Genomic DNA, 26,009 nt, shown 5'->3' on the forward strand with positions numbered 1-26,009 from the left:
GTCTTTTTTTTGACACAGTGTGTTCCCAACAGTTTTTTGGCAATTTACATCCAATTTGCTTGAGATCATTACCAAGGTGTTGTGATCTACTTTCCATCAGGACAAGATTTTACATTACATTTACAATCGATGATCCTTTTGTGTGTCTTCCACTTTGGAATAATGACACTATTAGTTGCCATCTTCTCAGCAAGCCTTTTGATGATGTTTTTGTAACACATTTCCAGACTTGCGTCTTGTCCCCGACAACCGTTCGACAGCTCTTTAGTCTTACCCGTGGGGGGTGGTGGTATCAAGATTGGAAGGTAAGATATTTATTCCTTGAACAGGTATGCTTCATAGTAATACGTTGTAGGGTATCCAATATTTATTTCAGTCAGTAAAATATTTTTTTGTTACATTCCGTGATTTTTGTTTTGCATTTTCGATCACCCTAATCAATAGAAAACAAGAAAATGTGTTAGTTTTTAAGTAACAGGAAATCAAAGCACTCCCCCCCCCCCCCCCTACTGTAATTAGACAATTCGGATTCCATTTGCTTTGAAAGGATTTTATTGGCATGTATATATAAAATTACATTTAAAAGGGAGACATGAAAGAAGCACAAGAAAATAAATTTCATATATAGTGCAATTCCCCCTGGTATGGCATGTTAATGATAGTCGGGAATACAACTGGAAAAACTCTGATCTTGTCATAATACCAAACCAACAGATGCAAATTTCCTCCATTTTGACTTGTACATGGTGAGCGGATCCGTTGCCGTTTCGAGGGGGCCTAACTCCGGTTCCTGCTGAACTGAGCCAGTGCTTGGTTGAACATCCGACTGTTATCAGCTCAGTAGGCACAGGAGGTTGAGCCCAGGCACCCGCGCACCGCCCTATGTTGGCCACTTGGGGGAGAAAGAGAGCACACAGAAGCAAAGCTCTTGTGACTGTGCAGGTTTCCCCAAGAAATTGTAACTAACAGTGTTGGTGATTCCCAAACAAGTGTGCCATGTCACATTAGTGTTATGATTGGTGCGAGATCATCAGATGTGCTGTCGGAAATTAACTTAATTTCACTTAATTGCTCTGAAACAAATTTAGTTATTTCATAGTTTTTTTCCCCCATCTATGCCAGAAATGAATAGTGACAGCCTCGTTGCAGCTGTTCTGAATGTGCTATATAAATAAAGATGAGTTGAGTGGAGCACAATTAATTGCTTTTCGAACTGGAGTAAATGGAGTGCACTTAGTGTTTTATCTATACTCAACAAAAATATGAACGGGACACTTTTGTTTTTGCTCCCATTTTTTACGAGATGAACTCAAAGATCTAAAACGTCTTCCACATACACAATATCACCATTTCTCTCAAATATTGTTCACAAACCAGTCTTAAACTGTGATCGTGAGCACTTCTTCTTTGCTGAGATAATCCATCCCACCTCACAGGTGTGCCATATCAAGATGCTGATTAGATACTATGATTAGTGCACAGGTGTGCCTTAGACTGCCCACAATAAAAGGTCACTCTGAAAGGTGCGGTTTTGTTTTACTGACTGGTTTTGTGGGTCCCCAGATCTCCCCCGCCCACCAATTAAATTAAATTACATTAAACGAACCCTGCCATGAAAAGGAAAAGTCTGAGTTCTTGACAACAACCAAAAAGGTTTATAATTGTAAATTGTAATCGATGCCATTACCATTGCATAGTAAGCTGTTCAACTGGTCTCAACATACGATGCCGCTAAATGAACACCCCCCCCCCAATTGTAATTTTTTTCTTATCTGTATATATTGGAATTTTTTTTTATTTAACTTTTTTTTTTAAATGTAGTTTTATGCAATATCCTAAGCATTATTGGTTTGACTCTCGTTCAGATTTTTTGATCGGTGCCACATCTGCCTGCAACTCCCAGAAGCACTTCCATTAGCCATATCATGTTAATACTGATAACCTTGTACATTTTTCTCACTACAATCACTTTTTTATCTCCAGACAGATAAGTAACATAAGATGAAGACATAGTTTATTTGCCTGCCTTTATGACAAATATGTTACATAAGAGTCTATTAGCAGTGTTGCGGTCAATGCAGGATTCGTAAAACCTTACATTCACAGTTAAAAAAAAACAAACACGCACACACAAACGTGAATGCAGCTTCCGTTGTTGACCACCCAGACAGTAATTGCGCTCAAAGTTCACAATTACATCGCTACTTGTTTTCCCCCCCGATGAGACATTTCCTGTATTTCCTTCCTTTGTGTGACTCAGCCTTCCCTTGCCCACCACCTCCTATCCTCTGCTATACCAGGGCTTCTAGCCAGCATGTCCCGGAGAAGCTTAAAAATAACCAATTGACATGATGGACATTGCATTTGATCCCACTATTGATGGACATTCTGTACAATGACAAGTATATTGCATCTATGTAAGCAAACATTTTTCTTTAGCATGTCTACTCACTAGCCATGTCATTAGGTACAACTGCATAATGATTGCTAATTTGTATAGTGAACTCAAATTTGCAATACTAAAGGATTGACGCACGCCTTCTTCCAGCACACGTACTATAAAGTCAAGACAAAGCCCATTGGATACTTTCAAAGCAGCCTTTACAGGACTTTTTAAGCCACGCGCTTCCTCATCAGCAGCACAGAGTTGCTCCACCCCGTTTCCCCCGGAGACCCTCTAAAAATAGTCAAAACAAAGCCCATCAGACTTTAGAGCTGTCTTGATGACACATTTTGAGACACACATGCACTTCAATGTACCAAGTTGGCACTAAACAGTCATAACAAAGAGTCAATGGGTACTTTTAAAACATATTTCTTAAAATAAAGCTTTAAAAGCCACATTTCCCCTTAATCATTTTTGACAGAGTTGGCACCAGCGCACCTTATTTCTGTGCACACACACCCTTGTAAAAAAAAGTCAAATGAGGCCTTCTACCCACGCACACATGCTGTTTAAATACTTTTAGAACAGTCAGATCAAACACCCCCTCGCCCCCCCACCCCCAGGCATTAAGCTACTCTTACACATACTGCAACAATTTGCGCACCCCCTCTCACCATCACACACACTTAAAAAAAAAAGTCAAAGAAAAGCCTTTTGGATACTTTTAGACAAGTCTGCCCCAAACTATTGTTCTGAAATCAAAAGTCCTTCTCTGGAGGACCAATAATCGTAAAATCATAAATAAATATATACATGAGAAAAACCTGATCTAAAAATATAATTCAAAAATTAAATACCCCAACAGCATCATGACGGATATGGTGCCCCCCTGTTACGTGAAAAAAAGTCAAATCCTTTTACATACTATTAGAGCTGTCTTTATAAAAGCCTTTAAACTGCGCACCCCCTTCAACACTGTGACAGAGATGACGCACACCCTCTCACCCGTACACATCGGGGGGAAAAAATCTAAATTCTTTATCAAACTTTAAGATGTACGTATACAATGCATTTTTTAACAGCTCTTGTACTGGATCGCTTCACATTTGCGGGTGTACCTAATGAAGTGGCATTTATTAACACAAATTCATATTGCAAAAGAAGACTTTCCTCTCTTGTCTGTTGCTTTTGATAACCGGGCAGCGGCCTAGTGCCTAACTTCATAATCGTTGATCCCACGTTGACTCTTCACAGCTGTTACAACAGCGGCGCTTCAAAACGCTGGAAATGCTAGCAAGGAGCGGAACTTAGCCACTGTGAACACAGGATTTTCCACTGAACTGTTCACGGAGCAAGCTAAGTCCTGCGCCTCGTCCAAACTCTTGGGGCATCCAGATGGCTTGTAATATAGTGTGGAGGGAAGTTGAAGAGCCAAACGCGTGGATTAAGTTGTAATATCTTCATCAGATACTGATTGGGAGATTTGGGTTGGATAAAGCCTGGTGGGTAAAATATGACCCGTGGCCATATATACATGAAAGGGTCACTTGGAAGAAAAAAAAAAAAGTACTTTTTTGTTTTTAGAAATGCAGTTGTCTGTATAGTAATATACTGTGTCCCAAAAGTCACTATCCGCTTCCTTTCCATTTTGTTTCAGAAATCATTCAGATAGATATAGGACCATCATCAGCATTTGATAGCTTATGCTTTGCAGATTTTGAGACCATTCCCATTTCCAAAGGCTTATGATACTCAACAACAACCTTGTCATGCCAGCGTAAATCGTAGAAAGCAATTTTGGAACGCTGCTCCAATGTTAATCGATGAGTCGTGGGCATATACGTGCTTACAAAAACTGAAAAGCCGAAGCTTTCAAATGCGTATGGCCTCACATTTGGCTGAATGATACCTGGAATCAACACAAAAAAGGAAGTGCATGTACTGCCCTTGAAAAATTTGTGGTCTTTTAGCAATATCCTTCTTTTTTTTTTTTTAAGTGCTTTTTTTCCCTTTACCCTTGTTATTGTGGTAAAATGTAATTTTAGTTCATAAAAAAAAAAGAGAGAGACTTGTTTATTTAGAAGCATATTGCAATCACTTGGGTAAAAAATATTTGTTTTTCCCTCTGTAATTTATTATTGGGCTTTGTTGTTGGATTATGTTTTTGTTTCTGTTTTTCTGTTTTGTACAGGAATATTTTTTTCAGATTTTTGGATTAAAAAAATAACTTCAGTTTTTTGGGAGGGTTTTCCCACAGTTTTTGTGTTTTTTTTCTTCTGTTTTTTAAACTTTTTATGACAGATTTTTTTTTTTTAACAAAGAAAACAAAAATTATTCTATAAAAGAGAAAAAATAGTCTCGGAAAAAAACACTTTTTTTCAAATTATAATTTTTTTTCATTCTCTCAGTAACATTCAATACACTTCCATAATTTCTAACTCTGGACATTGTTAACAAAATTACCCCCCCCCCCCAAATAAATAAATAATAATACAAATAATAACATGTCTAAGTTACCACAAGCTTTAAAATTATAGGTTACAGTCACCATTTTTTACTGTATTTAATTAGATGATTTAATTATAATTAAATTTATTATAAAATAACTTTAAAAATCTGAATTATTACATTACCATTAAATAAACACATTTACATACACTTTGTCAACTTTGCTCACCCGTGAGACAAAACTAAATGATCTATGATCCATTTCATGTCACAAGAATCAACATTGAAATCAATTGTCCAACATTGAATGTATCACAAAACTGCCCTGTGGAAAATTTCTGGAAATTTCTGGGAAAATGTTTCATACAATATTTGATTTGGTTGTTGTAGTTTGTGCAAGTGTACCTAATGATATGGCAGCTGAGTGTGTTCCGTTCCCGTTGAGGTCCATGCGTGCATTTCAGTTGTAACCGGTTGGAAATCCCTGGCAATGTGATTTACATTACATGAAAAACCAAATCACTCTGCCAGGAATCCCTCCGACTAAACCGGCCTCTCCTCGCAATCCCGCTCGGGAGACGGCAACATCCATCCCGCGTCCACACCTGAGAGGAGAAAAAAAGATGCATGTGGTTAGAGTTGAGGACAGAATGAGCGCTGGTGTGGCAGATCATCTCATCGCTTGCTCATTACGGCGTACACACGTAAACACGCCCTTTGAAGTGTTGACACCCACACACACACGCACAGCACACCTCTGCACCTGGATAAGCACAACACTGTAAACTGTGCGAACTTTAATGTGAACGGCGGATCCGGATTGCATACGCTTGGTTTATTCAAATGCAGGGCCACGTTTTTCTTAAAAGAGCATGCAAAATTAGATTTCTTTAATTGGTGCACCCCTTCACCCCTGGACATACTCTAAAAAAATTTTTTTAAACGTTTTTGGGATACTTTTAGAGCAGTCTTGATCACATTTTATAAGCCACGCATCTCCTCTAAGACCCCGAAAGAGTTGGTGCACCTGCGCTCCTCCTACATGCACACCAATAACTACTTTTAGAGCCTTTATAAAATGTCATAAGCCATGCAACATACTGATAGAGTTGGTGCACTCCATCTCCCAGAAACAAACCCTAGAAAATACGGCCGATTATCGGCGCCGATATTGGGCACTTTGACTTATATTGGCCTTTTAAAAAAAAAAACAACAACCTTGAAGGCCAATATAAATTAAATTTAAAACCATTAAAATCTCAGTAAGGAAAGATTTATTTCAATTTTCAGTTAACTTTATAAGAGATGCTGCTTATCCTGGGAACCTTCTGAGCCATTTTGTTTTTGTTCGACATTAAAACAAAAAAAAAGTGAAAGTCTTAAGATTTCAGGCATTTTAAAATTTTGTAAAAAAATGAAATAAAAATACTGTAGAAAACTATAGAGAGCTATGGTATTTACTTGTTTAAGTTTCTATTTAACTTTTTAAGACATACTGATAACCTTGGGAGCAACCTGAACATTTTGTTAGAAATGTAAAAGGATGTCTATTCTTTATAAGATAAAAAAAAAATCTACATTTTGAAGTCTGAAAAATTGTTCAGTAAACATGCTTTAAGACATTACAACAGAGTCAAGATTGGCATTTGTATTTTAAACAAATTTGCTGACAAAAAATGTTTTCTATCCTTTTTACTGAAAATTAACTCATTCACTCCCATCCATTTTCACTGAAGCAACCCCCTTCGCCCCCGGCTGTTTTACTAGATTTTGACTGATTTTGCAAGGTACACAGAATATTGTGTTCTATTGCTATAAAAACATAGAACCTACCAAAAGAAAGATTAAGAGTCTCTTCTTTCATCAGGAAAAACACAAGTATATTTGTATCTGTTTCCGTTTTGTAGCAATTAGCATTAGAATATAGCTAAGTTTCATCATTAGTCACAAATCTGTTTAAAACAGTGGGGAAAAAGAGCTTGACCTGGCCGATCTCTTATACTCTGCTGTCACCTGCTGGACGTTTTTGTAATAACTACCATTGCTTTAAGTAGCCTCTTCATGTCCGAAGCTGTATCAAAGCCTTCTGTGTGCTCTAGCATAAAACAACATAAAAAATGTATAAATATGATTTTAGGAGTGAAGGACAAAGTATTAAAAACATATTTATAAGTTTTGGGGTTTAAATTGGTTAATATCGGCTCCAAATATCGGTGATCGGCCTCCTTGACTACTAATAATCGGCATCGGTATCGACCCTGAACAAACCCAATCGGTCTCGCTTTACTAGAAAAGCCTAAATAAACCTTTGGGATACATTTACAACACTTCTTTTAAGCACACACACACCCCTCAACATCTGAAAAGAGGTGGCATATAAACCCTGAAATAAGTAAAAAACAAACAAATCCCTTGATATCTTTAGAGCAGTCTTTACAAAATAAAGCCACACTCCCCACTTAACATCCCAGCAGAGTTGGTGCACCCCCTCTTCTGACATACTGTAAAAAATAAAAGCACAGATAAGCCCTTTGGAATCTTTTAGACCAGCCTTTATGAAACTTTTTAAAACCCCACATGCTCTCCAACATTCTGACAAAGTTGGCGCACCTCTTCTCCCTGACACACCGTAAAAAAAAAAAAAAGCACAGTTAAACCCTTTGGAAACTTTTACAACACGGGCTTTTTTAAACTTTTAAAGCCATGCACAACTTCCAACATCCTGACAAAGTTGGCGCACCCCTTCTCCCCTGCACACACCCTAAAAAGTCCAAAGAAAGCCATTTGAATACGTTTATAGCCATCTGTTGTAAATTCTTTAATCCACCCACACGTCACCAATGACAAATGTTCATTTTAGAACGATATAACAACTCTCGGTTGTCATTGCTTCACTTTCTGCTAGCTTGATGTTGTTGTTTTGTTTGTTTGTTTTTTTTAGGGGGGGGGGGGGGGGACAATTTCCAGCAACTCTGTTCATTTCCACCAAAAGGAGATTTTTCATGAGCCAGTAAGTCAGAGGGATAATATATATCATAAATATTGGTAAAAAAATAAAAATAAGGAGTCATTTTGTATGAAACAACCCAGAAAGTTGGAGCAAATTGACCCATAAAGTGGAGCGGTCCATTTTTGATCCATAATTGGGTTACTTTTGACCCAACTGTTTTTAGAGTGCAGGAAAGTTAGCGTTAGCATTTAGCATTGTACTGCAATCAAATCAAGGTTATTAAATTGAAAAAAACATTTTCGTTACCTAAATAAAACAACAATGAGGGTGCATTTAAAAAAACAATAAATAATTGAAACTAAATTTTATGTTTAGAAAAATAAAAACTATTGATGATTATAGCAAAAATGTTCTTTGTCAAGTAATTTCATACAGGAGCCTTTGGGGTTAACCTCGCCAGCCAGATTGATATTTGTGATTCACTCGAGGCAGTTCTTCACATTATCAATCTGGTACTTTACCGTAGGCAGACCCGTTCGGGAAAGGCGGGACTTGCTGTACAATACTTTGAGCTGATTGGACGATGCGGCATCTTTGCACATTTTGTTTTGACCAATCAAAAAGGCAACAGATGAAAATCTCGTTTTAGGGAGGGGTGGGAGTTTGGGGGGGGGGGGGGCACGAACATCTTTACCAGATAATAATGCACGAAACTCCTCTCGCTGTTCAAATTCAACAAGGAAACGGTGAGTAATTCTGCGAGAACAGAATTAATTACAGCATCCATTCGTTAGGTTTGTTTGTTTCCCCCCGTCATCGGCGCTTATTGGTTTTGTCCTGCCTAATTGGTCCGACCTTTAAAGGTCGGCTACAAACGTATCAGCGGGAGCGGTACAAAATGTATTCTCCGGAGTTTGTGAACTCACAAATACCGCAAGAATTCATCTTGATGGCAAGGTTACTTCGGGGTTTGTTATAAATGCATTTATTTTGTTATTACTATACGGCCGTGCAGAGGAAGGAAGGTCGATTTGGGGTTTGTAGTTTACTTTAACACACAATACCAAGTTACCTTATTCTTTTAAATCTTGCACTCAACAAATAATTCATTTTAAAAGATGAAACTAGTACTGAAACTAATACAAACCAAACAATAAGCATTTTATAAGAAAAAATTTGTCAAAGAAAAATCCCAAACTATCATTGAATCAACAGTTCAAAACATTCAGGTAATGTTTAAGCAATGACAATTCATCGCTATACTAAAAAGCTATTTCCTGCCATTATTTTAGACTTTGAAGAGGAGGACATGTTGTTATCAAATGATCCAAAAATTATATTTTTTCTCCTATTAGTGTACTTTTTGTAAAAACAAACAAACAAAAATCCTTCTAAATTCGTATGAAAACAGATCCCCACTGTCTATTTTTTCCCTTACTCCTGTCCAAACGATCACAAGTCGTCAGCAAGGATCACCAACGGAACATAAAAAGTATCTTTCTTCACTCAATCATATTTTGGATCAGCAAATGATGATGAAATAAAGATGTGAGTACCAAAGTGGCTTCTCTTCTCCATCCTGCTTCCAGTTGTCTGCCATTTCCCCGCAGATCTGTGGATTGTTTGGGACTCTTTCAGATCATTGCTTGGCATTTCTTTACCCCCCACCCACCCAACCCCCAAATCCCCCAGACGCCAATTCTCCACTCTTTTACAGCTCTCACATGAGCATTTCTCCAATGTAACCGGCAGCTGTTTTCTATGAAAACTCTGTACTGCTGCTGGCGGCAGATAAAGCGATGTAAAGGTAGCATAGAGCCTCGTTAGAGCAGAGTAAACAGGCCTCCCACTCCAAAAAAAAAAGAAAGTAATGTTTGCGATCAAAACATGACCTCAAATGAACACTAATGCGGCTTTATATCCACTCAATGTGCTAACAAGATATGGCTTGCAATATTACGCTATAAATCGGGTTCTCTCAGTCGTTTTCCCAGCCCGGGCAGGTCATGGAAGGAAATCAGAGCGTGAAAGTAAAAAAATTGACTGAAATGAACAAGTCAGCTAAGTTGCTACGATCTTGGAGACACATCATCATTTGCTGCCATTGTGTTTCTGTATCAACTGCAGAGTCACGCATTTGAAAACACATTTTCATCATTTGTATCCCCAATTTTCCTTTCCTTCAAGAGGTTTTCTCTCTTGTCAGGCCACATTTGTAAATAAGAATTTTGTTTTTAACCTCTTGTGCCTGGCTAAATCAAGGTAAAATAAACATATTAAAAAATCTGTGACACTATATTCTGGCAATATTTTATTTTCTCCATGTAAAATGACAATTTTATTTTCACAATATTTCAAGTTTTCCCTCATGACCTATATTTAAAAATCACTATCTAATTTTACTAATAGTCACATCTGGTTCTCTTAAAATTATGAATTAAGTGGAATGTATTTCAATCACTTGGGGGGGGGGGGGGGGGGTTCTCCAGGTTTTCTGAGTAATTTATTTTGGGTTTTGTTTTTTGGGATTTTTAAAAATTATATATATTTTTTTAACTGTAGTTTCTTGGGTGGGGGGATTTTTGTTGTGGATTTTTTTCTGTTATTATTTTTTTTATTTTAAAAAAAATCCCCAAAACATTTTTTTCTTGTTTTTGGATTTTTTTTTTTTAGAACAAGAACAAATTAAACATATTTCAGAAAAACAGGAGGAAAAAAATCCAAAAAAAAACTGAAACTACAAATAAAAAAGTCCCAAAAAAACAAAGCCCGAAAATAAATCACTCTAAAAAAAACAGATGTTTTTTCACCCTGAGTGAACGCAGCCACTATTTTTCCCCTCATAAACATTACAATTCATTCTCGCAAATTTATTTCCTATAAAGCAAAGTTTGATTTGTGCCTAATACTCCTTCATACCAGTAAAGCTGGAGCTGTATGAATGGAAACAAATTTTGGAAAACCCTGTAGCAACCTGCTTAAACGTCACTGTAACATCCAAAAATAAATACAAATAAAAAATTGGCATCTATGGAAGAAATTAGGCAGCGATTTGCGTACACTTTGTTCCCTCTAACGTCTCAGTCCTCCGTCGGGTTTATCTGGATCCACAAGTGGCTGACAATAACAGCCTCAGGCAGGCTTGGCTTTGACAGCCAGTCATGGGAACTCAAATGATTCTATGTCTGTGTTTGCATCTCTCTCACGCTCGCTCTCTCACGCTCGCTCTCTCGCTGTCTCTTTGTGTGGTATTTTTGGACTGTGATGTGCACAGCAGTCCCACTGTCGGACATGAATGCATTAATGCATCCATACAGATTTGCCATACCTAAAGTGAAATGCAGCCTAACAAACTGAAACTTGCATTGATTTTAATTGAATATCTCTAAAACATGATCATATGACGACAGTGGAATAAAATTGCTCTACATGTTCGACGAGCACAATATAAAGGGGAGACGTATATTGTCAGTTTGAATTAATTTCATAATTTATTATTTAATAATAATAATGCATATATTTGTGGAGTGGACTGGGGTCAAGCTGTATTTTACCATTTTAAAAATGTGCACAATTTCACAAAATCATGTTAAAGATTAGATAGCTCTTAATATGAAAAGAAAAATGCACTGAGCTGTCACCAACGTCTTACCAATGCAATTATGCCATCTAGTGGCAGAAAAACGACTAACACAAATCAATATCACACTCGTTTTTTACAGTACAGTACATCTTTTTTAATTTTAACTAAATGTTCTGAATTATTATGAAATAACTGCATCAATAACTAAAAGAAAGATGCAGCCATATTACATTTCTATCAATTTTTATGAGTACGATTGTATGATAATTTGTGATTTTATATATATATATATATATATATATATATATATATATATACATCTCAGAAAGCACTATTTCATACAAGCCCATAGAACAAAAGAGAAGCCGGTAGCAAGCCATCCTGACAAAGCCTGGCCCTCATGTTCACGCCGCTCCCAGACTTGATGAACTGTCACAAGTGCTGGCTTGCTTTTTAAAACAAAACGAAAATGCTCTTCGGTCACGCCCATCGCGCTTTGATGCTGAGCCCAAAACACTCGCACGAAGTCGGTCAGGGTAGGGGGCCTCCCGGACTTTAACAAGTCAGCCTCATGACTGACTTCCAAGCAATCCGTGCTGCTCGTCAGTGCCTCTCCTCCCTCTTTGAAGGGCGACCAGCCAGGGCCTTTCTCTTGTGATTACCCCGTGATTTAAACAGCCGACGCAACACTTTTTTGGCAGCGGGCCAAGAGCGCACAAGATCGGTCTGGGCCTTACGAACTCCATGTCCCAAGGTGACCTTTTGGCTCTTTGTAACCTGTGTTACGGAATGTGGTATTTGATACTTTTTTTTGCTCCTTATGTTTAAAGATTTGGATGAGCTTGCACGGCTTTGATCTCATGTCAACGTCGTTTTGCTTCAGGCAAAGATGGCAGCCTGCTCTTTACTCCACCAATGATGTCATTTGTAGCGCTTGTGTCTTACAAACTTTGTGCATAATCCAACCATTAATTTCTATGCCACTCATCTTATCCTCATTAGGGCCCCGTCAGCCTATCCCAGTTGACTTTAGTTGAGTTGCTCAGGTCTCAGGTGACAACCAATCACAGCTCAGCTTCAGAAAACAGGTGAGCTGTGATTGGTCGTTGCCTGAGCCCTGAGCAACTGTGATGTAATTTTCACTCGACAGCAAGTGGCAAAATGGCCGCCCCTGAGATGGATAAAAAACGGATGGATTTTGCTGCACCATCATTTTGAAAAAGCAACATTTCATTTGCCACACGTCTTAATGTGTAGAGCCGCAACAGCTGTGTGAAAATTCACTGCCGTACAAAACGATGTCCTGCTTCAGCAAGTGATTTCCGCAAGTATAAAAGCTGGGCTCTACTGTTATGCCTCTGATGCCTTTGTTTTCCTGAAATGACTGCCATTCACAAGATTGAGTGAAACATTATCTCCTTTGCATATCTTGACCTTTCATTTCAATGAGTCACGCAGATATGTTTAGGATTAGTTTGCCATGGCAGAGGTCGGCAGTCTTCTATCGTTCACTTCTCACGCCATGTAAACCATCTTTTTCTTCATTTTGCAGTCCTGTGTGTAAGATGCCAATGTGGGAAGAGGAGTGCAAATCAATTCGCTAATTTGCTGGTTTACAGCATAATGGATCGGTGCCAACAGTGTGACACGACTGCAAACGGGAAAGATGTAAGTTTAACATTTTTGATTTAGCCTTCCTTTCTATCCTTTCTAATAAGCGATGTGCACCTTCTACCATATTACTGGTGTATTTTTAGTGTCTAAATTGGAAGCTACATTTGTCGTGTGGAGGTTGTTTGGTTACAAGAGGTTAGATATGATAAAGCAGACGGTGGTTGGATAATATGAAGCGGTTGCGTATTGTTTTGTCAAGATACAATCCGCGGTGGTTCATTTGCCGTGACTGGCAACTCGCCACCTAGTTGCTAAACGGCCGCTAAGTGGTCTCGACGAGACGGCTTGCACGTTGCGACCGTGCAGTGGCCTACATGTGCACATTTGTGTTATTCATAACCGCTTGTAAATGTCTACAAGCTTTCCCTGCAAATCGGATACATTCACGGCAAAATAACGTTTGCGGGAGATTTGCCGGTTACGGCAAAATAACCATTGCCTAAACAATCGCTACAACATAGTTTCTGTAGTAACGTTATGCTACTTTTTCTCTAAATACGAAGTACAAAATAACTACTAGTTAATAAATAGTAATCAGTAAAAAAAAAAAGCTTTTGTAATACACTTTAATGCAAAATTAAAATTAATCTGATAGATTAATCGATAGATTAATTTATTCAAACCCAAAACGTATCAATATGTTTTTAATACTTTGTTTTGCGCTACCATAAATGTATTTATATGTGGTTTTTGTTTTTAATGTTTAAAAAAAATAATTATGCTAGAACATAGAGAAGGCTTTGATGCAGCTGTTGCCATGTTGCAACAAGCTCTTTTTCCCAGTGTTTTCAACAGGTTTGTGAATAATGATGAAACTTAGCTATATTCTAATGCTACAAAACGGAAACAGATAGAAATATACTTTTTGAGACTCTAATTTTTCTTTTGGTAGCTTCCATGTTTTCATAGCAATAGAACACAATATTCTGTGGGCCTTGCAAAATCAGTCAAAATCCAGTGAAACAGCCGGGAGCAAAGGGGGTTGCTTCAGTGAAAATGGCTGGGAGTGAATGAGTTAATCGATTCTAAAAATATTCGATGGTGACAGCACTAAAATTACGGTAACTACTTTTTGGACAGCGGCACAAGAATGCATTGATTTTCATGCAGCACAAAAAAGCATTTTCACTTGCCACCGTACCAGCTGTTTTTCATTTGATTGTTTTATACTTATGGCCCACAAGTGTTTTTCAAACAAATATTCACTGTAATTATGATCGTACTATCCCATTGTGTGGGTTAGTGATAGACTCCGCCGTGTTCCAACTCGTTCAGTAACTCTGTATGCACACTAGTTCTAAATGGAAATGTTTTTCTCAAATTGGACACAAATAGAGAAAATAGAACAAAAAAGTCTTCAGAGAGTCCACATGCTCTCATTTGCACAAGCGGAATGAATCGGTGACAAGTAGGCGTGCGATAAGATGGACGATCATCAAAATGTGGCTGGAGGTGCTGCAGGACATCGCCAACAAAGGCGCCACTCTTAGACAAAGGCTGTTGGCAGTTTTGTGTAGGAATTTGGGCCAAAAGATGGATGAATATTTGCTTCATGATCATTTCTGACAAAAAAAATAAAAATCACATGTCAGCTATCAGCTAAATGCTGATTTAGAGGAAATTTCAGAAGGCAAAAATACCCAGAAAAAGAAAATACCCTTCACTCATGATATTCTTTTTTGGGATGAGTCGTGTTTTTCCTGTGGTTATTGCAAATAATTTAACTCCAAAGTTAACAGGCTGGTTTTTGTCAACAGATATTCCATGACTGCGAACGGAACATAATGATTTCATAATTGTGTTCAGCTTGCACGGCTTCTGGCCCCACGTGTCCAAACAAGTCCAATCAGTGCCCCTTTGTTTCACACAGCGTCAACAAAGCCTTAAAACGAGTGCAATTACAGGACACGTGATGGTTCGTGTTTGCCTGTGAAATAGATGGATAAAAATCATTTGCTTGAGGTTTGGCTCCTGCAGTCAAATGACTTCAGCAGGAAGCCGTCGCTCGCAAACTTTCTAGCAGCCACTTCCCGGCAGACTTCAAGCTTAAACAGTCCTCGCAGGCCATTAACTTTATTTAACTCTTAACACACAGCCAGTGGACTATGAGCTGTTTAAAGGCCTTCTGAGGACCCCAGAGCCTTGGATGAGGTCTGAATTAGAGAGGCAAATTATAGCTTCGAGCACTTTACAGTAAAGAAATCTATAAATTGGTTGAACATAATGCGTATGCCTCGCTAGATGCAAACGTGTGCTTTTTAATCGCTTGTATAAAAAAAGGTATCCGGAATGCCTTCCAACACGTCAAGCGTAAAAATTAGACAACCAAGTACATTTTCAGGTGTCATTTAGAAGCTTGGTGATGAAGTGCCAACTCCGTGAGTGAAAATACAATGGAGTTATTCCTTGAGAAGTAAAAAGTAGCTCAAAACAGCTCTACCCCTGGTTGTCATGGTAATGTGAAGATGTTCTCAATGGAAAGGGTAGGAGGGGTGAGCAGTGGCTCATTTGCATGAGATAGGACGGCCTCCTCAATTTCGTGAGGCAAAAAAAAAAAAAGTTGAAAAGTGTGCTATAGTTCTCAATCTTTGGAGGTTTCGGCGAAAGCACGGATTTATTTAAAATCAAAATTCAAGCACTGGTAATCCATAGTCAAGTATAATACATAATTTTTTTTTTACAAAACTGTCGTTGTGCGTGGCGTCATTGTGTTAATTCTGCGTGTTTTTTTTAATTTTGGGGCTTTTTTAATGACACCCCAGAAGTTACAGGATGTGCTGCAAACAGACTCGTTCAAAGCAATGTCACGACATTGTCACCATTCACATACTCACTTTTTATCACTGTTATCTTATTTTTTTTATTTGCAGTGGTTAACTTGTTTTTGTACTTGTGTGACAACTAAGAATGTTAAAAAGATGAGAGCGTTTCGTCTTTGTTTTGAGTAAATGGAAGTTAGATTAATGGAGGTCCTCGGTTTATTAGGTTAACTCATTTCTTTAAGTTCGAGTGCTTTATTTTAAATGCTTTAAGTGTCCCAAAGACGTAGTCATATGTTTTTTTTATGCTAAAGCATACAGAAGGTTTTGATGCAGCCTCTCAACTGCAGAGAAAGGTTGAAGCAATGGTAGTTGTTACAAAAACGGCCAGCAAGTGGCAGTAGAGAATAAGAGATCTACTCGGGCCATGTTACAAACAAGCTGATTTACCCACAGTTCTAAACAGATTTGTGAATAATGTTGACATTTAGCTATATTCTAATGCTAATTGCTGCAAAACGGAAACAAATTGAAATATACTTTTATTCCTGATGAAAGAAGAGACTCTAAACTTTCTTTTGGTAGGTTCCATGTTTTTATAGCAATAGAACACACTAGTCAGAATCCAGTAAACCAACCGGGAGCGAAGGGGATTGCTTCATTGAAAATGCCCGGGACTGAATAAGTTTTTAAGATAGACTATGGTGGGGTTTTTAAACTTAATCTGAGCAGCGCTGTATTTTTGTTTTTAATCACAATGGTGAATTTATTATTAGATTTATATATGCATCATAAATGAAAAGCAGTCAATTCATGTTTCATGATGGTGATAGTTTGCTACTAGAGCTATTTCATATGGGCAATTCTTCAATAAAATGTCCATAAAAAAATAATAATACAGATTTAGATTGTGAAATTTCAGATTATTCTCAAAAATCCAAGATGGACACTACTATTAGGTCTCAAAATGTGAACCTGTACTGGTAAATTTGAATGCCTAGTCCAGGGATGGGCAACTTAAATGCTGGATGGGGCCACAATTTATCATCACACAAAATATGTGCATATGTGCAAAATACTGTACGTGCTCTTAATATATTTCATTTTTTTCATAATTTGCTTCTCAATGCATTTATAAAATATCCATTATGCATACTGTGATCCCCCTGTGCTCTTACATAAAATGTACCATTTAAGGATGGCACAAAACTGATTAACGGCAAACCAACATTAAGTGCAAGAATCATTTTGTGCACTTCTTTCACAAAAATCAACCCACTAAAATTGTTTGAGGTACTATATTTCTCTAGTATTTCATTCCAAATCCACCCAAAAAAATCAGGCCTACTACCTTACGCTGTAGGATAGAGCAGTATAAGTGCAACTAAGCAATGGCTGCCATCTAGTGCTGAATGGTGACACTGCAACTTAAAACTTCAGTAGATGCATATTTGCAGTTCGGCATTCTTTCACGTATTTTCAGATTTTTTTTTAAACAATATTTTTCAAGGATTTTCTTGCGTATTTACCCCCCATTTTTAATGTTTTTCAGTGTTTTTGATCCCAATTTTTTTTTTAACAAAATGTATTTATTTATTTATTATTTAATAGAGTCCTCAAGTTACGGAGGAGTTCCGTTCCTATGCTGGTGATGTAACCAAAATTTCGATTTCCCCGATATTTACATCAAATTACTTTTAGTACAGTAATTTTAAAAAACATATTTGCGCGACCCGGAAGAACCGGAACCAATATTTCACGTTTCCGTACGGATATTCATTGCTGACGGACGGCAGAACGACGGAGATAATTCAAGCTTAAACACGGAAATGTGACGCGCCTGATGGCGAGCCGACCTGCTAATGGACGTCCGTTGCTGGAGGTAACAACACAACTTTAAATAACTTTAAAATGGCGTGATTACTGTGGGAAATTAACGAAAAAGAAGGTGCTACAGACGAGGCATGAGCGCCGTAAAGTCGAAACGACGTAACTCGAGGACTCCGTGTATTACTTAAGGGCAGACCGACACAGGCCATCAGTTTCCCATCCTCTGGCCAAGTCACTGTAACAAACTCACATTCTTCAAAAAGATCTCTCACATGGCCAGGAGAAAAAAATGAAAGCCAACAATCGGCAATTACTAATGTAATTTACCCGCAAGCCTACTAAAGCCAGCCGGCTTCACACACTTTAGCAAAATCTCAAAACGGGGGGGAAAAACTCAAACCTTCTAAGAAGGTGATGACTGCGGTCAAGCTGCTTTAATGCAACCTTTGAGGAAAAATGTGCAAAACCCTGAGCCCAGACACGGCAATCAAACTTTCCCACACATAAATGAATCTATAGGAGCTCTACTGGGCTCTGAAAATGCAATAATAATAAAATAAAATAAAAAGACCCTCTCGATAAATAAGGCAATGTAGAAAAACAACAGCAAAAAAAAAACAAAAAACACACATCTCACCCAAACTATTTTCCAATTATCTAAATTGCATTCATTCCTTGACTTGTTGCTGGAACTGCTTTTTTAATGAAGGACATTTCGACAAACTGAAACATCATGGCCTCTTTTGTGTTTTGCTTTAAGTGTTCTTCCCACTAAAAGTATCTGTCTTCGTTGACAGTGCCTGACCATTGTCCTTGCTACGCCTCCGTTTTTTTTATTAGCTACAAGGCATTTTTAACGCAGCGGGACGCAGTATTGCTTTTCTCTTTCCAGACACGCACACACACATGACACATTAGGGATAAGCATGTGTTTTTGATTGAGCGAAACAGTAGTGAAGGCGGGTTGATTTGCGATCATTCCGTTTATGACATGACGTAATCGCAGTGAGCGTTTGTAGTGTTATTTTGCTCATGGGCTCCCACTAGTGGTGTGATATGTAATATAGTTTAAGTCTATTGTGAATACAAATTCACAGCAATTTGCTCACCTTGTTGGCATTTTGTGAGTGATCTGAATAATCTAACAATAAGCTTTGTATTGGACAAGGACAAAACTCAATTTTTGTATTCACAACTGTGGCTTTTAAAGTGAATTCCACCTCACATCACTAGGGAGAGCTTGAGAGCAAAACAATGAATCCTAACTGGATGATATCATAAACCTGGAGATACTTGCTTTTCATTGGTCAGTTTATGTCAATTGTGTGGCTTTAAAGAAAATTACACCCACACCAATAGGGGGAGCTCAGGAGCAAAGTGAGCCGATGAACCGTTATTGCTAGCACATAATGTCATAAACTAAAAAATATAAATAATAATAATTTTAATTTGGAGATATTTGTATTTTATTAGACAGACTGTTCATTTCAAAATGGTACCATAAAATAAAATTACAACCCACACCAGTAGTGGTAGCTTGCAAGCAAAACAACCCACTAAATCGTATTTACATTATGTCATGCAACAATCCAGATACTCTGCTTTCTTTTCATTGGACAGCGACAAAACTTGTGTGTCCATATCCTTTCACAACAATGGCCTAAACGATAATTACACCTCGCACCAGTAGACGCAAACCAACCCAACGAATCCTGATTCCGTCATATCTTAAAAATAGATGTGTGCTTTTCATTGGACAACAGAGGTATGCTGATTGCACATTTGCATTCACAGCACCACTTTTCACTGGACAGCAATTCTCATGCTTTTCATATATGATTGCACCTCCTACCAGTAGGAGGAGCTCAGGAGCAAAGCAACCAAGTGAATCATGCCATAAACTGATTAATCAATTAATAAATATTTTTAATTTGATTTCATTCTTCAAATTTTATTCAGCTGATTTTGGTTTTCAAAACTGGCTCTATTTTTTTTTAGCTACTCCATATTTTTGTTTAAAAAATAACAATGTGCAGTTTATGACATTGGTATTCTTTTATGCTACAAATTTGATGAGGCTGTATCTGTCTTTTCGAGCATGTCCATACAGTATTTTTCCATGTTTGATGTGATATTGTTGTCTTCACTGAGAGCCTTCTGTATGCAAATCATGTTTCATGTGAAAATCAAGCAAAAGTTTAGGCAACATTAGCAACAAACAAATGCAAAAAGAGGTTTTTAGTAACGATAAAAAGCACATTTTGTAAATCGTCAAAATAGCCAACTCAAAAACTAGCGCTAGCTCAAAGACACGGATATCATTTAGGGACTCTGCAGCCCAAAATGACCCAGAAGCCTTTAAATTATATTTGGCACTTGGAGAAAAAAAAAAGTTGCCAATGTCATAATCCATCAATTGGCAACAGTGGCTTTGAAGATAATTACACGCTGCCAAAGCTCTATGCGACGTTAGCGCGTGCTAATACTGAGACAGCGGGTCACCACAACAACAAAAGAGACACTAATCTCCTCACGATAAGCAAGTGTAAGGTCAACATGAACAATTTACACCATAATGTGCCTTTCAACACCCTAAACCACAAAAGCATGAGAACCACATTTTCCCATATTTTGTTCAAGAACTCGGCTGTGTCTCATCTCACTCTTACACACTGAGACAGGTGAGGTTTGCTTTTCACTGGGTCTCTGTCTGGACTATATCAGTTAGATCCCCCCCCCCCCCCCCCCCCCTCTTACTTCTCACTGAAAAAACCCAGACGGCCCATTGTGTATAATGGCCATGTGACGCGTCATGCAGCAAGTCTATATGACTTAAATATTTTAAATACACAGAGCCGCAAAAGCAATGCAAACTCTATTCAATTCATTTGCTGTTGCATTTGAGAAAAAAAAAATCCGAATTGACAAGCTTAAATGCAACTTTCACGAAGAGAGACCAGGCAACCCAAAAATATCCAAATGAGCCCCATTTGTTACTTGTTTTGTTTTTTATCCTTTACAGAGAAAGTAGGATATTTCTTGGTAATTTAGCATTATTCAATCTATCAATCCATTTTCTACCGCCCAATAGTGTCATGGTGAGTCATCTGTTAACCTAACATGCATATATGGGGAACATGGGAGAAAACTGAAGTACCCAAAGAAAACCATCGCAAGCATAGGGAGACATGCAAAGTCCACACAAAAAGGCCAGAGTTCAGATCTGAATGCCTAACCTCAGAACTGCGAGCCAGATGTGCTAACCAATAAGTCGCCGTGCTGTCCCAATTTCAAAATGTATCTAAATGAGCCCGCTCATTCCGTCTGACCTTCTGATAATGACTAAAAATCATAATTTTTTAAAAATGTTTTTATCCTCTATATACAGAGCTGGAAATTTCGTAATATTTTTCAAAATGATTGAAATTTTTTTTAAATGAGCATTTTCACCATACATTTCTATCCTTACGATCTCGACCTATGGCGATAGTCACATACATAAAAACAAACATTCACATTACATTCACAGCTGATCAGAATTTAGAGTTTTCAAGGAGCCTCACGTCCACATTTTGGGCAATACTCAAAACCGGGATTTGAACCCAGAACTCTTGACTGTGAGCAATTTAACAACAATTTAAGTATTCAGTGGACAGTCATGTTTTGGCCATGTGGGAGGAATCCAAGTACCCTTAGAAGACTTACACAAGCAAAGGGGATACTTGCAAACTATCATCATATCGGAGTGCGGCAAATCCATACAAAGTCTTAAGGTCATCAGACTGCAGCGCCAAATGGATTCATTTGAGAAAAATCATATTAACATCGATTTTTCAGTGTAGAATTGCACTTTCCGGGAGTCAGAAGTCAAGTTGAAATGGCAGCTCTTTTGTTTTTTTCACCTCTTCCCCCAAAAAGTACATGCAAACTCCACTCACCTCTAAAACTCTGGGACACTGTCAAAGGAACCAGAGGCATGAAGACGGTGGCACGAGGAGAGATCCCAAAAAGGCAACACGCACACACTCATGCTTGAGCAACAGAAGCCCTTCCACAACGTTCCCGGCACGCAGACGGCTCCGGGCTTTTTTTTTTTTTTTTTTTTTTTCGCTCCACCTTCCCCCGTCCTGGACTGCTCTTTAAGTTGAAGGGTGTGGACTGCTCAGTCAGCTCCACATCACTCGTACAAGTTTGTCTGGTGGGAAAAACCGAAAGAAAAAAACCACACTAAAAACCACACCCATCAAGAGAGCGCGGGAGTCTAGAGGTGGTGGTGGGGAGGGGGTGGGGGGGAGCAAGGGCAGGAAGCTGAAGTTCTCTTAAATAACAACAGAGGAGCAAGCAAGGAAACTTTTCAAGGCCTTGCACGTGTTTACTTTTCAAGATGGCGAGCTAAACATGAGATCGTTGCGATAAAAGAGATTACTGTGACCATGTTTGTATGTGTAGCTGCCTCCACACACACAACACACACACACATAAACACACATAAACACTGCTCCGCGAGCGCACATCCGGCCGCATGCGTGTGTGTTTGAGTAGTTGCCTCTAAGTTGATGGCTCGCAGCTGCCGCCACCGCCGCCACTGCTTTTCCTGTCTGGGTGCGTACGCGCTTCATGCTAGGACGCGCTAATCATACAGTACGGCGACATCTGTTTGCCGTTAACCACACACGAGCAATCCCCGAGCTAATCTGCCGTATATTTGATCTCGCTCGAGTCGGAACATAACTTCAGGCTCCTTCGGTGGTCGCTTTCATCTTTGAGGTTTTTAACAATGCTAAATAGCGCTTCTATTTTGGGCTCCACCGCTAACAGGTTAGCCCTTTATATAACGCAGGTCCTCTTTAAATAGTTGAGTACGATACAGTGTTACCTTGACTTTGTAACTCTGAGTTTAATTCATTCTTTGACCAGCTCATAACTCATTTTACTTGTAAATTAAATACGCACGTATCCATTTAAAAGTATTGAAATGTCATTCATTTTCCTGAGAATGTGAATAAATAAACAAATTCTTACAAATTGTAATTACTCTGTTTGGACAAGCCCAAAGTCACAATAACAAGAGTACATGCTGCATTATTGAAGCTTCCTACTCTTTTCCTATATTTTATTAGAATTAACTAGTTGCTTTCCACTGTAACGCAGTTTCCAGTTGACTATTGTTAAATTGTATCAGTTAAGTATTCACTCCTTTTTAGCTAGCTTCTCTATATTTGACAGAATCACCGCTAGCTCTCGAGTTGCTAGTGGCTAGCTGCTGAAAGGGTTAGCAGCTAGCCCCTCCAGGCTAGGAGCACAACACCAGTGAAAACAACCGACTAACATTTGGACAAGCCCAAAGTCAAAATAACGAGAGTAGGCTACGTACTACGATATTGTTGCTAATTGAAGCTGTCAACTCTCTTCCTTATATTCCTGGAATTAACTAGTTGCTTTCCACTATAACGCAGTTTACAGTTGACTATTGTTAAATTGTATCAGTTAAGTATTCACAGTATTTTTTTTTTAGCAAGCTTCTCTACACCGTTAGCTATCAAGCTGCTAGTGGTTAGCTGCTGAAAGGGTTAGCAGCTAGCCCTCTCCAGGCTAGGAGCATAACACCAGTGAAAACAACCGACTAACACTAAACAGCCAAATTGCCAGTGGACCTTTGTTGTACTTCTGTTCAATGACTTGACTCATCCAATGCCGCTTTGTATGTAAGCACTCGGCTGAACTAATATCTCTGAAAAAATTTAACTGTAGTTGTTAAATTTAGTTTTCAGGAAACAAAAAGCAAAGTCTTTCAATTTGGGTCAAGTCCTTACAGAGTAACACATTTTAAAAATAAACATTTACAGTGTTTTTCCAGAGACTCTTATCCGTCACGCAATCAGAGTCCCACAGAAACCAAATAAAAGCATTTGGAAGATGACCAAGCAGGCTGATGTTTGTTTATTAGCATCTGTCTGTGAACAAATATTACGTTGCTCGGAAACAACTCGGTTAACTCGGAGCAACTAAAAATCTACGTTATCAACACGAGCGCATGAATATCTTGGCGGGAACCATTTCCACTGGATGTCATTGAGGCTTTTTTGCCGGGAAGCATCCAAGTTTAGTCCAAGACCATGAACATAGATGCGTTTTCACTACCTTCCAGTGTCATTTACTGCATCCAAATGGATGCTTAAGTATTGGCAACACATTCAGCAGGAGGCATATAGTGTCAAGTGTAAATCACACACAAAAAACAAGCAGTAAAATAAAAGTCTTATGTGGTTTGGCAGGTTTCCCGTTGTACAGCCTTTGTAGTTTGTACCATTGACGCGAAAATATGTGCAACATGGCCATGACATAGCTGGCTTAGTGCTAAATCCTCACGACTGAATTCTCGAACAAAAGATTTGGAGATGCTGTATGTGCTTATAACATATATAATACATACTTTAAATATATTATTTGCACTTAATGTAAGTCAAATACCTATCTGTTCTTAATTGGTTATGGCCAAAACCTCAAGCTTATGTTCGGCGGCTAGCTGGCTTAGTTGCTAAATTCACCATACTGTAAATATGTTGTATCATACGCTTCTAAAATAACTTAAAACACATTGCTGACACATTTTACTGGTGTAAATTATATTTCTATCTATATTTGAACTATGTTCGGTAGTTAGCGTGCTAAAATGTCGCATTAGCATAAATCTGGAACCTCAAGGCATATGATTTTGAAGTTGACGCACCTAAAACTATCTTAAACATGGATTATACGTCATAATAATGTAAAACATAGTTTTACCATTGTTTTGATTTAGTAGGTCTGGTTAAGGCAACATTTAAGATGGCTAGCTGGCTAAGTGCTAATACCCCACAATTACAGCATTATGCTTATAACCTTGGGCGATTTGTCCACCTAAAACTACGTAAGTAAAAGTTTGCACTTTATACAGATGTAAAAAAATATTATTTTAGTATAACTCTAGAAGACTCTAGGATTATTTATGTACCTGTGCTTTTGTTTTTATTTGGCTTTTTGGGACTTTCCCCGAAAAAAGTGTTGACAAACAGAAAAGACTGATTGATAGTTGCAAAAGTTGACTTTAGTATTCCTCCATCCAGCCATTTATTTGTCCACCCACTCGTCTTTCCTTTCATCTGTTTATCTAGCCATTCTCCTATCCATACATCCATCCACCCTTTGTTTCCATCCATCCATCCATCCTTCATTTTCCCTGCTTATCCTGTTCAGGGTTGCATGCATCTGGAGCTTATCCCAGCTTTCCAGTTGTAATGGGCAAAATGATGATGATTGATCGCCAGTCAACCATTAGCCACACTTACACAGTTGGTATGAACCGCCACATTGCCAGTGACACCTCTTTTTATGCTTGTATGACCATAAATCATCTTAAAATGATACTTTGCCTGTGCAGTTTATCAAGGTTTTATGTCAGCAACAATTTAACAGACTACAGTCGTTCTATTTCCGGTATTTCTTATGGGAAAAATCAGAAGTTGACCCGGAATGGACTGTTGGACCCAAGTGGTTCTGTTGTACTGTACTGTGTGTGCGCGGATGTGTGTGAGTTCCAGTGTCCCTGCATGCGTTTGAATGAGTCATCCCACAGTGACCCCACCCTACGTGGGCGGTGGATTTGGCCCGGCCGGGCCAGTATTTGGCCTGTCCCAGAAAGAAGGCCTCAAATAACTGGCCCCTTTGTTCCAAAATGTCACTCCTCTTCAAAAGGAAGAGGAGGCATCTCATCACTTTCTCGTGAGCTCTTTTTCTCCCTGTTTTTTTCTGTTGCGATTGCACAGACATTATTGGGCCATAAATGGCTGCACATTCATTTAATGACGTAAGCTTAATGGGCTGACAGACTAGACTGCTGCTTTTCATTCCCTCTTACTGCACCTGTTCGGGGTGAAAATGTAAACAAATAAATAAAAATGCGGGGCTAGTTTTCTTTGTTTTCAAATAACGTTACATAAAATACACAGGTACAGGTAGTAATTCATGTTGTGAGCTCTACATATTGTGAGACACATCGTGAGCCAGACTAAACCCCCCCCCCCCCTCAATATTTTAAAACGTTCATTCAAAACTGAAGACAGACATACACTTACATCTGTTATTTATGAGCTTTCGATTTTAGTGTTTAGCTAGCTAACAATACCTTCACAACTCTCAAAAAAAGTTTTAGTATAAAGTGCAAACCATTTTGGATGCATGCTTTATTTAGTGGCTTGAGATTTCAGATTTAGGGTGTTTATTTTGTGTGGTTGTTGTAGCATTTAGCCAACTAACATTAGCTAATTGCCTTAACAATACCTCATAAATAAACATTGGAACTATAATTTATACAGTTTCAACAGATAAAGTCTATGATTT

The 26,009-nt window shown here is 38.4% G+C and overlaps 1 protein-coding gene across 3 annotated transcripts in view; it reads left to right on the forward strand.

The window, feature by feature from the left end:
• Positions 1 to 26,009, forward strand: part of ift22 (intraflagellar transport 22 homolog (Chlamydomonas)) — an 80,517-nt gene that overhangs the window by 4,076 nt on the left and 50,432 nt on the right. For all 3 annotated transcript variants that reach the window (XR_015094520.1, XR_015094522.1, XR_015094521.1), the window contains exons 6-7: positions 228 to 305; positions 12,920 to 13,035. The gene's annotated coding sequence lies outside the window, so the exon portion shown is untranslated. The remainder of the gene's footprint in view (positions 1 to 227; positions 306 to 12,919; positions 13,036 to 26,009) is intronic.

Source organism: Leptonotus elevatus, chromosome 1, assembly GCF_054856555.1.
Source record: "Leptonotus elevatus isolate MCC_2025b chromosome 1, RoL_Lele_1.0, whole genome shotgun sequence".
In the NCBI taxonomy this organism is placed as follows: Eukaryota; Metazoa; Chordata; class Actinopteri; order Syngnathiformes; family Syngnathidae; genus Leptonotus; species Leptonotus elevatus.